The sequence below is a fragment of the Podarcis muralis genome, chromosome 17 (genome assembly GCF_964188315.1).
Source record: "Podarcis muralis chromosome 17, rPodMur119.hap1.1, whole genome shotgun sequence".
Classification (NCBI taxonomy): domain Eukaryota; kingdom Metazoa; phylum Chordata; class Lepidosauria; order Squamata; family Lacertidae; genus Podarcis; species Podarcis muralis.
In genome coordinates this window covers 2913878-2927158 of record NC_135671.1, presented here as the reverse complement: position 1 = coordinate 2927158, position 13281 = coordinate 2913878, and the positions used below count along the sequence as shown (strand labels likewise).

At 48.9% G+C, this 13281-nt stretch overlaps 1 protein-coding gene across 1 annotated transcript in view; it reads right to left on the bottom strand.

Annotated features, from left to right (window-relative positions):
• Window positions 1-4010, bottom strand: part of CASR (calcium sensing receptor) — a 51479-nt gene extending 47469 nt beyond the window's left edge. The window contains exon 1 of the mRNA XM_028712705.2: window positions 3478-4010. The gene's annotated coding sequence lies outside the window, so the exon portion shown is untranslated. The remainder of the gene's footprint in view (window positions 1-3477) is intronic.
• Between the last annotated feature and the right edge of the window lie 9271 nt (window positions 4011-13281).

The following is a 13281-nucleotide window of genomic DNA, read 5'->3' as shown; positions in this document are numbered from 1 at the left end:
AGAAGACACTTTATCCTTTGGCTTTCATAAATCTTTTGACCAAGTCCCTCCCCAAAGGCTCCTGTGTAAGCTTAGTTATCATGAGAAGAGACCCTCTTATGGATTAGTAACTGGTAAAAGAACAGGAAGCAACAAATAGGAATAGATGGTAAGTTCTCTCAGTGGATGGATGTAAGAAGTGGGTTCACCCAATGATGGGTTTTGCGACCTGTGCTTTTTAATTTCTTTGTATCTGATCTAGAATTAAAATGAGCAGCAAAGTGGCAGAGTTTGCTGGTGACACTGCTTCTGTTGCCAGCTTCCTGGCTCTGACTCTGCACTGGCTTCTGACCCTTCTGATCCTTATTTGATGTTCTGGATGGAATGTGACCTCTACGTACCTTGGATTACATATTTATTTCTGACCTACTTGAATGGACAGCCCACTTCCTAACACGTAGAATCTGACATCATAGAGTCTATCCCTACTGTGGCCCAACAATGACTTCTGCTGGCCATGGGCCAAGCTAGTCAGGGGTGAGATCTCAAAGGAAGAATCCTTTTTAAATAAAAAATCCTGCAGAGGGTGAAACCCCTTGTTCCCCAAAACTGCTTTGCAAAGCAGGTCTGATGGTGAAGAGGGGCACACGTGTTTGTGTGCACTTGAGAAAAAAACGATAATGTGGATGCCTCTATGCAGGGCAGGAAGGGGAAAGAAGGACACATGGACAGTAAGAGCACCTTGCATAAAATGAGAGGGGGGAAAAAATCTGATTTGCGAGAAAATATTTTGTTTAAGGAGAGATTTATGCCTCTGTTGGGTGCACTTCTTGAGGCAATTTAAAAGGAACATTGTCTCACTACATACTTTGGGGGGCTGGATACCTATGATATTATCCCCCATTTAGTTATTGAAACATATTTACAAGCTAGCTAAGGGACGTGGGTGGCGCTGTGGGTTAAACCACAGAGTCTAGGACTTGCCGATTAGAAGGTCGGCAGTTCAAATCCCTGCGACGGGTGAGCTCCCATTGCTCAGTCCCTGCTCCTGCCAACCTAGCAGTTCAAAAGCATGTCAACGTGCAAGTAGATAAATAGGTACCACTCCGGAGGGAAGGTAAACGGCGTTTCCATGCGCTGCTCTGGTTCGCCAGAAGCGGCTTCATCATGCTGGCCACATGAACCGGAAGCTGTACACCGGCTCCCTCGGCCAATAAAGTGAGATGAGCGCTGCAACCCCAGAGTCGGCCACGACTGGACCTAATGGTCAGGGGTCCCTTTACCTTTACCTTACAAGCTAGCTAAATCAACAACCCCATAAAAATCACTAGCCCCAAAGAATATTTACTGGCTTACCTCGGCCACACAGGCTTAATTGTGACTTAAGAGCAACTGCTAAGAAATTGACACACATCATTTGCTCAGCCAAGGGGAGTTGTGGTGGGTAATTTAGATTGCCACACTGTGTAGCATCACTTCATAGTCCTGCTTTTTCTTTATGTGGGGTCAGTGTTTCTCAAACTTGGGTTCCCAGCTGTTGTTGGACTACATCTCCCATCATCCCCGACCACTGGTCCTGCCAGCTAGGGATGATGGGAGCTGTAGTTCAACAGCAGCTGGGGGCCCAAGTTTCTTCAATTGTGTGTGTGTGGGGGGGGGTGTCTATAAATTATTGACAATCTTGGCCATCAGGTAACTACCCATCTATGCTCTGCAGGCATGAACTATGCAGAACTGATGCTGAGCAAATATCAATGCAAAAGTTAAGACTCTTGCTATGTAAGCCTCTGCTCAGTGACTTGTACCTCTCTCCTTCTCCTTTTTTAATGTTATGTTCATTATACAACAAAAACCCCCCAAAGAACCCACTTCTCTGCCTGAGTGTCTGAAAAACAATTCTTGCTCACTACAGGAAACCAAGGTTCAATGGGACTTTCCCCCGCATGTGCACGTGACTGTAGCTGCGGAGCCCAATTCACAAAGAATTGCTCCCAAGCATGCTCCCTTGAAACGAACTCTGTCCTGAGCAGAGCCTTTTTATTTCAATGCAGCTCCTGCAGGAGACCTTCCCGCTGCATTGTGCCCACCGAACCCTCTAATTTGGTTTAAAACAAAAAAATGGCAACAGCCCGGAGCCTGAAATGAATTTCACATGCTCTCGTTTACAGTTCCCTTGCCAGAACACTTGATTTCACAAGTTGTGCCAATCTCCTCCTTGCTGCAACCTCGCTGGAAACTGGCCCTGAGTTAATCATTCTAATCCACAGTTACCTTTTCTCACTTTGATCCACACGTGATTTTACAGGACACAAAACACAGCCAGGGAGGACAGCAAGGACCCACGTCACAGTTGTTAGGTCGGCAAGCCCAATCCTCAACACGCTTGCAGTAAGAGCTGCTCAACAGTGGAACGGACTGCGGGTTTTTTAAGCAGAGGCTGAATCGTAGAATTGGAAGGGAGGACGGGAGTCATCTAGTCCAACTCCCCTGCAATGCAGGAATCGTTTGCCCAACATGGGACTCGAACCCGAGTCTCATGCTTTACCAACTGAGTTGGGTGGCCATTTGTCATGTACAGTGGTACCTCGGGTTACATACGCTTCAGGTTACAGACTCCGCTAACCCAGAAATAGTACCCCGGGTTAAGAACTTTGCTTCAGGATGAGAACAGAAATCGCGCGGTGGCAGGGCAGCAGGAAGAGGCCCCATTAGCTAAAGTAGTGCTTCAGGTTAAGAACAGTTTCAGGTTAAGAACAGACCTCCAGAACGAATTAAGTTCTTAACCCGAGGTACCACTGTATTACCGAGATTCCTGCATTGCAGTGGGTTGGACTAGATGACCCTCGCGGGTCCCTTTCCAACCCTACAATTCTATGCTTCCGTGACCCATCGATTTTTAGGAACCTGAGGTTGCCACTACTGGACCCAGAGGGCCTTGCTTCCCAGGGTGGGGCTGTCCTATGAATATGAAGGGGCCAAAGGAGCCAACTCCTAGACCCCCCCCCCAATAAAATATTTGGGGGGCTGGGCCCATCCATTGCCATTCAAACAGTATCATGTGATCAATTATGCGGGACGGGGCTTACTCGCCCCCCCCCCCAATATTTTATTCAATTTGGCACCCCTGGAAGGGGCCGCGCAACGAAATCCTAAGCTTGTTGGCTCGGCAGCGAGACCCGCTTCGTTTCGACGGGGTTTGCTCTGAAGGAAATGCGCTATAGGCTCGCAACCCAAGTTCCCACTCTGGAGCGCACTTCCAAATCCACTTCTAAACTGAGACGTGTTCAGACAACGAGGTTTTTTGTTAATTAAAAACCACCCAAGCCCGAAAGGCTCCTTCACGAGCGCAGCGCACAGCTGCCTCAAAACCGGGCGCAAACTTGCCCGTTGCTGGGTCGGTGGGTGGTTGGTAAGAAGAAGCCCCCCAAATGCCCCCCTCCCAAGACACCCCCAGGTAAAAGCAGAGCCCCCACCCCAAAGAAAGCGACACACTCTCACCCTCGCTCCGTACCCCGCGCGCCTGCAGGACCCGAATTTCTCACGGAGAAGAAGAAGAAGACGCAGCGCGCTCCGGAGTGCGCAGCAGCGCCCGCAGGGAAACTTCCCCGCCGCTTCCCGAGCAGCAGCAGCGACGCGCAACTCGGCGCAACTCGTCCGTCCGTCCGTCTACTCGCCCCGCGAAGACGCGCAGGTCCAGCCCACCGGCAGCGCCGCGCACCGCGCGCCCAGGGCGAGCCCACCTGCCGGCCAGCCGCTTCCCCGCAGCCAAAGGCGCCCGGCCTCCTCCATGGCGAGCCCGCTATGACCTTGCCAGGTAGACGGGGCAGCCGCCGGGCTTCCCACAGCTGCTGTCCGTCCGTCCCGTCCGTCCGCCTCCGGAGAGAGAGAGAGAGAGGGCGTGAGGGGGCGATGGAGGGCTGCGCTGGAGAAACCCCGTCGGGGAAGCGCGAAGTCGGCGGAGTAGGGCGCGGAGGCGGCAGCACTGCAGTGGCGTCCAGGGCGCGCCGAGGGCTCTGGCGCTCCACCCTCGAGGGGGCGGAAGGCGGCCCGGGGTCGGCGAGGGAAGAGCGGGCGGAGCGGGGTTGGTTGGCGGGGCCTCCAGAAGCGGCCTCGTCTTGGTAGCAGAAGTCCTGCTCTCAATACCCCCAGGTCACGAAATTAAAAGACGCCTGCTTCTGGGGAGAAAAGTAATGACGAACCTAGACAGCATCTTAAAAAGCAGAGACATCACCTTGCCAACAAAGGTCCGTATAGTAAAAGCTCTGGTTTTCCCAGTAGTGATGTATGGAAGTGAGAGCTGGACCATAAAGAAGGCTGGTCGCCGAAGAATGGATGCTTTTGAATCATGGTGCTGGAGGAGACTCCTGAGAGTCCCATGGACCTCTCCATTCTGAAGGAAATCAGCCCCGAGTGCTCACTGGAAGGACAGATCCTGAAGCTGAGGCTCCAAGACTTTGGCCATCTCATGAGAAGAGAAGACTCCTTGGAAAAGACCCTGATGTTGGGAAAGATGGAGGGCACAAGGAGAAGGGGACGACAGAGGACGAGATGGTGGGACAGTGTTCTCGAAGCTACCAGCATGAGTTTGACCAAACTGCTGGAGGCAGTAGAAGACAGGAGGGCCTGGCGTGCTCTGGTCCAGGGGGTCACGAAGACTCGAACACGACTAAACAAAAACAATGCCTTGCATCTTCGCAAGTGGTGGGCACCATTTCTGAAACCTGGGGGGGGGGGGGGGGGAGCCATGCTGCAAGGTAGCCAACGGGCTGGCCCAGGGGTCAGCAACCTTTTTCAGCCCTGGGCCAGTCCACCGTCCCTCAGACCTTGTGGTGGGCCGGACTATATTTTGAAAAATAATAATGAACGAATTCCTATGCCCCACAAATAACCAAGAGATGCATTTTAAATAAAAGGACACATTCTACTCGTGTAAAAACACACTGATTCCCGGACTGTCCGTGGGCCGGATTGAGAAGGCGATTGGGCCGCATCTGGCCCACGTGCCTTAGGTTGCCTACCCCTGGGCTGGCCTCTCCGTATTATTCCAAATTCGAGGAGCTTCTGTGAGTTGAGGACATTCCAAAATATATCCTCTACCTTTATATATCCTAGGTAATGAGCAGTAGGAGAGCCAATTCCTTAAAGGCAACTGGAGGCCCCTGGCAGCCTTTCTGGACCTTGGGTCCCAGGATAATTCGTAGGGTTGGGTCATCTAGTCCAACCCCCTGCAATGCAGGAATCTCAGATAGATCATCTCAGACGGGTAGAATTATAGAATCATAACATCCTGGAGTTAGAAGGCACCACTAGGGTCATCTAGCCTAACCCAAGTCAGGAATCTTTTGCCCAATGTAGGGCTCGAGCCATTGGCGGACCTTGGGGTCTTAAATTCAGCACCTTTTGCCTTCCATTCAAAATCTACTTAAGGATTCAGGGCACAGGTCAACAGAACAAAAACTGCATATAAATTGCATGTGCTAATTTCTATCTAGAGATGCCTCTGGGGAAATAAGGTGAGGGATGGTGCACTCCCCTAAATCCACCTCTGCTCAAACCCATGACCCTGAGATAAAGAGCCTTGTGCTCTACTAATTGAGCTGTTTGTGGACTATAACTCCCACCATCCCTGACCACTAGCTCTGCTAGCTAGGAATGCTGAGAGTTGTTGTAGTGCAACAAAAGCTGGGGACCCAAGGTCAAGAAGGGCGGTCTGAGGCCTGTGGCACTTTAAATGCTAACAGATTTATCATGGTATACAGTTCCGCAGCATATTGGGGAGAGCCAACGCGGTGCCCTCCAGGTGATGCTGAACGCTCAGGAGCCCCAGGCAGCATCACCAGTGGCCAGGGATGATGAGGATCTTATTCCAACATCATGTGAAGGTGTGAAGGGCACCACATGGGCTACCCCTCAGGTCCACCACTGCATGAACGAAGTGTGTATGTGCATACTGTTAAGTTATGGGTGAACATACAAGACGACACAGCGATTCTTCAAACAGCTCTTGTTTATTCACAGGCCAGGACAGAACTGAACTGAAGGGTTCAGTCAGCCTGCTTATATAGAGCTCCAGTACAACATAACTGTAACAATTTTCTAAAACTATCCAATCACTGAACGCCACTTTTGATCCCTTATTTGCAGTATTAAGGGGTTGCCCAGGGGGCCTGAGCCCATTGTTGTTTGTTGCAGACACTGGATCCCTTCCCACTTAAAGGTAAAGAACCCCTGACACTTAAGTCCAGCCGCGGACGACTCTGGGGTTGTGGCGCTCATCTCGCCTTAGTGGCCGAAGGAGCCGACATTTGTCCGCAGACAGTTTTTCTGGGTCATGTGGCCAGCATGAATAAGCCGCTTCTGGTGAAACCAGAGCAGCGCACAGAAACACTGTTTACCTTCCCGCCGGAGTGGTACCTATTGATCTACTTGCACTTTGACGTGCTTTTGAACTGCTAGGTTGGCAGGAGCAGGGACCGAGCAATGGGAGCTCACCCTGTCGTAGGGATTCGAACCACTGATTTTCTGATCGGCAAGCCCTAGGCTCAGTGGTTTAGACCACAGTGCCGCCTTTTAATTTTATAGGAGAAGGAAAGCTCTGATCCTAAACCTCCGCTGCCTTAACAGTTATACTAAGCTGTTGGAAAAGCTTCGGGAGTAAACCCTGAGGAACAGTCCCTTGTGGGACACCTTCAAGAAAAGGCAAGGCTAAGGAGTAAACCTTGCACAAATCCAGAGAGGAGTCCCTCAGTTGGATGTTAAATGTATGCCTCCTTCCTGTAACTGCTGCAGCCAAGTTGGTGCCAAACATATTGCTCTGATTTCCTTTGGACCCCATCAGTGAGCCCAAGGTGTGTGGGGGGGAGTCTTATTGTCTGGGCAGCTCAGGACCTTCATGCACACTGCCCAGGTTTGCACCCCTGAGAGAGCTGGGCACACTGCAAAATGTAGCTACCCACATCTCATTTTCCCAGAGGCACCTATACATATAAATTGTTGTTGTTGTTTAGTCATTTAGTCGTGTCCGACTCTTCGTGACCCCATGGACCAGAGCACGCCAGGCACCTCTGTCCTCCACTACTTCCCGCAGTTTGGTCAAACTCATGCTGGTAACCTCGAAAACACTGTCCCACCATCTCGTCCTCTGTCGTCCCCTTCTCCTTGCGCCCTCCATCTTTCCCAACATCAGGGTCTTTTCCAGGGAGTCTTCTCTTCTCATGAGGTGGCCAAAGTCTTGGAGCCTCAGCTTCAGGATCTGTCCTTCCAGTTAGCACTCAGGGCTGATTTCCTTCAGAATGGAGAGGTTGGATCTTCTTGCAGTCCATGGGACTCTCAAGAGTCTCCCCCAGCACCATAATTCAAAAGCATCAATTCTTCGGCGATCAGCCTTCTTTATGGTCCAGCTCTCACTTCCATACATCACTACTGGGAAAACCATGGCTTTAACTATACGGACCTTTGTTGGCAAGGTGACGTTTCTACTTCTCAAGAATATAAATTATAAATTAGTATATGTGAATTGTATGCAAATTTGGCTCTCTGCCCTGAATCCTTTATGTACTGTGCAACACTCCTGTCTTAAATAAAATCTAGTAAGTTATCTCAATTGAGAAAACTAAACATAGGAATGAACAGAAACACTGAAATCAGGGATATTAACTGTACTCCTAACCTGTAAGTCAACATCTCCCTCTGCTGACTTTTGGACGCCTTCAACTATTTTTTTAACATTATTAACCCTAAGCCCACAATGCTTTTCTTTAATTCTGGACGACTTGTATTGCAAAGCCTCGCAGCTACAATCCGCCATAAAAAATAGAATCATAGAACTGTAGAATTGGAAGGGACCCCAAGGGCCATCTATTCCAACCCTCTGCCATGACAAGAAAACTTATCTCTTTGAACATAGTGGGACTTACCGGTAATTCCAAGTAAACAGGCATTGGGTTGTACTGTAAACTTTCTAATTCTGCAGCAGCAGTTCCAATCATATTCCAGTCCTCGCAAATGCATTCTTAATGTAGAAGAATTCTAATAGTGAAGCAGATACAAACTCGTTATTACAGTGAGTTTTTAATGAACTGTGTTTGTTGGCCTGGAAACACCATTGTCTTATGTTTTGAGCTTTAGGAGTGGGTAGATGCAAATTGTGAGGTTACAAATTTCCTGTCCCTAGACTATATGGAGAAGTTTCTCAGGAGAAGGACATTCTCCCTTTCTGCTCTCCAGAATGCCCAATCCCCTGGCTTCTATATAGAAATAAAGTGCTCTGATTTATGGTTGAGGCTAGCCATCAACTTGAGCCATAGCACTATATAGCTTGGTGGAGGAAATTTTTCGGACAGGATATTCCTTCCTTGTTTCTGAAACATTCCCCTTGCCAACAAACAATGCTACTGCATGGTACATGGCTCTTTTCTGGGATGGTTGGAGATCTGAACCGGAGTAATTTTTTTAGGAGTTTGGAATACACTGGACAACTTTATTGCAGGTCTGAAATCAAATTTGGATGGTCCAGTCATTACTGATTTCACAACAAAACTTGCCTACCCCAAAATGAGGGAGTTGCTTCTTGTGCCCCAGGGAGTATAAGTACATTAAGTTCGACATTAAAAGAAACTAACAAGGATTGAGGCATGCTTTTTGGCTTCCCAAAGCCATGAAATATTGAGCCTTGTGCTTGTGGGGAGGGCAAAAAGAGGAGGAGGTGACTAGCCAGCATGAAGCCTTAGTAGCATATAATAACCTAGAAGAGGGGGCCAGAGGCAGAGGGGGTTGTGGGTCATTATATTAAAAAGAATTGGGGGGGGGAGGGGGAAATACTTCCCTTTCCCAAACTTCAGAAACCTCCCTCATCCGTCTGTTTCAAGAGACAGTGGAGTGTGCCTCAGGGGTTGAACTAAAGTCACTGTGTTAGCAGCACCGAAGTGACTTCACTTGGGCACAAACCTGGGCAGTGTGTATGGAGGTCCTGGGTTGCCCAGAGGACAAGCCCCCCCCCCCAGCCTTGTTGTTGTTGTTGTTTAGTCATTTAGCCATGTCCAACTCTTCGTGACCCCATGGGCCAGAGCACGCCAGGCACTCCTGTCTTCCACTGCCTCCCGCAGTTTGGTCAAACTCATGCTGGTAGCTTCAAGAACACTGTCCCACCATCTCGTCCTCTGTCGCCCCCTTCTCCTTGTGCCCTCCATCTTTCCCAACATCAGGGTCTTTTCCAGGGAGTCTTCTCTTCTCATGAGGTGGCCAAAGTCTTGGAGTCTCAGCTTCAGGATCTGTCCTTCCAGGGAGCACTCAGGGCTGGTTTCCTTCAGAATGGATTGGTTTGATCTTCTTCCATGGGACTCTCAAGAGTCTCCTCCAGCACCAGAATTCAAAAGCATCAATTCTTCGGCGATCAGCCTTCTTTATGGTCCAGCTCTCACTTCCATACATCACTACTGGGAAAACCATAGCTTTTACTATACGGACCTTTGTTGGCAAGGTGATGTCTCAGCCTTGCTGATGCCCAAAGGAAAGCAGAGGCATACATTTAGCAACAACTTGGCTGCAGGAGTCCTGGAAGGAGGCAGACAAGGCACCATCCAGCCTTTTTAGGGACTCTGGATTTGTGTAGAGCTTACTGCTTAGCCTTGCCTTCTTCCTAAGATATCCCTCAAAGCATCAGAGGTTTAGGGTCAGAGCTTTCCTTTTCCTAGGTGGACTACCTTCCTAGGTTGATGAGCCTTATCTGCCCCTCACTCCCCTCCAGAGCACGTGCAGAAATCTCCTTCTTGACCATTGGACCCACTCTTGGTCTCATCCACTGAATCTGTCAGAGTCTGTCTTCTCACACAAGGGTAGTCTCTAACTCACTGAGGGTTTGAGACTCATCAGCTACCCTTACCTGGTTTAGCTGACCAGTCAAAGCTGCTCCAGCGGTGGGGCCACTGTGACATGCTGACAGCTTCTAGGAGCCACAGGTGAAAGTTGAGTGCAGGGTCGGGACCAAAGGTGGACAAACTACCTCACGACGTGTCCCCCACCAAAGTTACTACCCTCCCCTAACACCCCACTATACACCTCCCCCAATACACAGCAACAAAGTGCTACATTTGTGGGTTGCACGCGAGGGTTGCAATTTGGCGCTTCTGCGCATGCGCGAAGCATGATTTAGTGCTTCTGTGCATGCGTGGCTGCCAAAACCCGGAGGTAACCCATTCCAGTACTTCTGGGTTTTGGTGGGTCCGTAACCCGAAAAAACTCAACCTGAAGCATCCGTAACCCGAGGTATGACTGTAGCCTGCTTTGGCCTCTTGGAAGGAAAAAAAAGTATATGGAAACAGGAAGTTCATATAATGTATCATTCTGAACCTCTGGTTTTGAGTTACTTTGCAGAGCACAGAGATGGGGAGAGAGAGAAGAACCCCATTATCCACATAGGTAATTTCTTGGTTTACATGTGAAAAGCCATTTTAAAATTCCCCCTGGTGTAGAAGTGAGAGCTGCATGAATGGAGAAATGCTAGATTTTACTGTACCAGTATGTTCCTCCACATTGACTCCTCCACCCAACGAACAAGGGAAAAGGGGCATTCCTGACTTTTCTGGCTCAGGAAATGTGGAGGGGAGTGTCTTTCAAATATTTTAAAAAATAGACTGCAAATTGCAACACCAGTACTGCTCATTACAACAGTCCCACAATGTAGCCCATAATGCATATTGCAGATGTGGGACTAGGCTAAGGCTGGTATAGAACAGTGCAGTGCAACCCTCATTGCAAACCGAGGGTCAGGCTGAAGTTGAAAGAAAGGAGTATACAACCATCCGTACTATATAGTCCAGTGTTAGCACTGTCGATCAGAGTGGGGTCTGAATTGGGGTTTGCATTTATTACCCCAAACGAAACACTCCTAACACTCAGTTGAATGTAGAAGCCTTGTGCTTCGTTGACTTGCATGCAACCATGTTACAGAACTGTAAAATGCAAAAACAAAAAACTCAGACGAAAGAGTTCTGTTTTTCCTGGTACAGTACATTGAACTGCTGGAAAGATAGGTTGCTATCAAGTTACACATTCACTAAAATCCTGACTTTTCTCCCTTGATTTCCATAGTCGGCTTTCACTTCCCTGAAGTTGGGGGGGGGGAGGGGGAAATTGTATTGAAACCGGAAATCATCCCTACTTCTCAGTCTGTAATTACAAATCTATGGTGTAGACAACAGGAAGTACAGGTGTCTGGAAACTATAGACTTGAGAATATGTTTAGAGGAAATCGCTAAACATGCAGCTAAGAGTCAAAAGACTGCTCTTTCAGGAATTTATCCCTCCCAGCCTGCACTATGGTGATATTATTTGTTAATGTAGTCACTGAAAAATCTTTTTTTAAGAAACTATCAATACTTGAATTATTTCCTGCACTGTTTATCTGTGCTGTTGTATATTTAATAATATGTAGCTGACAGTTCTAAACTGAAAATTAACTGGTTATCTATCAGTATCTACCTCACCAGATACTGTGGAGAAGATAATAGAGGTCAGCTGTGATAACACACACAGAAAACCTATAGTGAGACGGTAAAACACTGGTAGAAAGGTAAAGTGACCCCTGACCATTAGGTCTAGTCGTGACCGACTCTGGGGTTGCGGCGCTCATCTCCCTTTATTGGCCAAGGGAGCTGGCGTTTGTCTGCAGACAGCTTCTGGGTCATGTGGCCAGCATGACTAAGCTGCTTCTGGCAAACCAGAGCAGTGCACGGAAACGCCGTTTACCTTCCCGCCGGAGCGGTACCTATTTATCTACTTGCACTTTGACGTGCTTTCGAACTGCTAGGTTGGCAGGAGCAGGGACCGAGCAAAGGGAGCTCATCCTGTCGCGGGGATTCGAACCGCTGACCTGATCAACAAGTCCTAGGTTCTGTGGTTTAACCCACAGCGCCACCCGCGTCCCACTGGTATACATAGCCATTATCTCAGCCACAGGTGCCTCTCCCCAATGCAATATGTGGGCGGAGTGTGTGTGTGCTTGCTCGTTTACTAAGCTGAAATCTAAAACACTAAAACAAAAATCTCAGAAACTAAGACCTGAGTAACAAATAAGCCAAGGAAGCAATTTCTTTGCTGCTATGCTTTGTTTAGAGCTGGGCAGAATCACATATAGAATCATAGAACTGTAGAGTTGGAAGGGACCACCAGGGTCATTAGTCTAACTCCCTGCCACGCATGACCCACAGCTAGAGCATCCATGGCAGGTGGCCATCCAACTTCTGCTTAAACACCTGCAAGGAAGGACAGGGCACCACTTCCCATGGGAGCTTGTTTCACTGCTGAATAGCTCTTACTGTAAGAAAGTTCTCCCTGATGTTTAGTCGAAATCTCCTTTCTAGCAACTTAGATCTACTGGTTTGGGTCCTATCCTCCAGAGCAAGAGAAAACAAGCTCGCCTCATCTTCCATTTGACAACCCTTTAGATCAGGGGTAGTCAACCTAAGGCCCGGGCGCCGGATGCGGCCCAATCGCCTTCTCAATCCGGCCCACAGATGGTCCGGGAATCAGCGTGCTTTTTCATGAGTAGAATGTGTCCTTTTATTTAAAATGCATCTCTGGGTTATTGTGGGGCATAGGAATTCATTCACCCCCCCCCCCAAAAAAAGTCCAGCCCACCACATGATCTGAGGGAGAGTGTACCAGCCCACGGCTGAAAAAGGTTGCTGAGCCCTGATTTAGATATTTGCAGATTCGGGTGGCGCTGTGGGTTAAACCACAGAGCCTAGGACTTGCTGATCTGAAGGTCGGCGGTTCGAATCCCCGCAATGACAGGGTGAGCTCCCGTTGCTCAGTCCCTGCTCCTGCCAACCTAGCAGTTCAAAAGCACGTCAAAGTGCAAGTAGATCAATAGGTACTGCTCTGGTGGGAAGGTAAACAGCGTTTCCGTGCACTGCTCTGGTTCGCCAGAAGCGGCTTAGTCATGCTGGCCACATGACCCAGAAGCTGTACACCAGCTCCCTTGGCCAATAAAGCGAGATGAGCGCTGCAACTCCAGAGTCGGCCACGACTGGACCTTACGGTCAGGGGTCCCCTTTACCCTTATCATATATCCTCTCAGCCTCCTCTTTTCCAGGCTAAACATACCCGACTTGATTGTTCCTCATAAAGCTTGGCATCCAAACCCTTTATCATCTTGGTTGCCCTCCTCTGCCCGCATTTCAGCTTGACAATATCCATCTTAAAGTTTGGTGCCCAGAACTGGACACAGTATTCCAGGTGTGGTCTCACCAAGGCTTTTACTTCCCTTGATCTTGACACTATACTTCTGTTGATGCTGGCTAG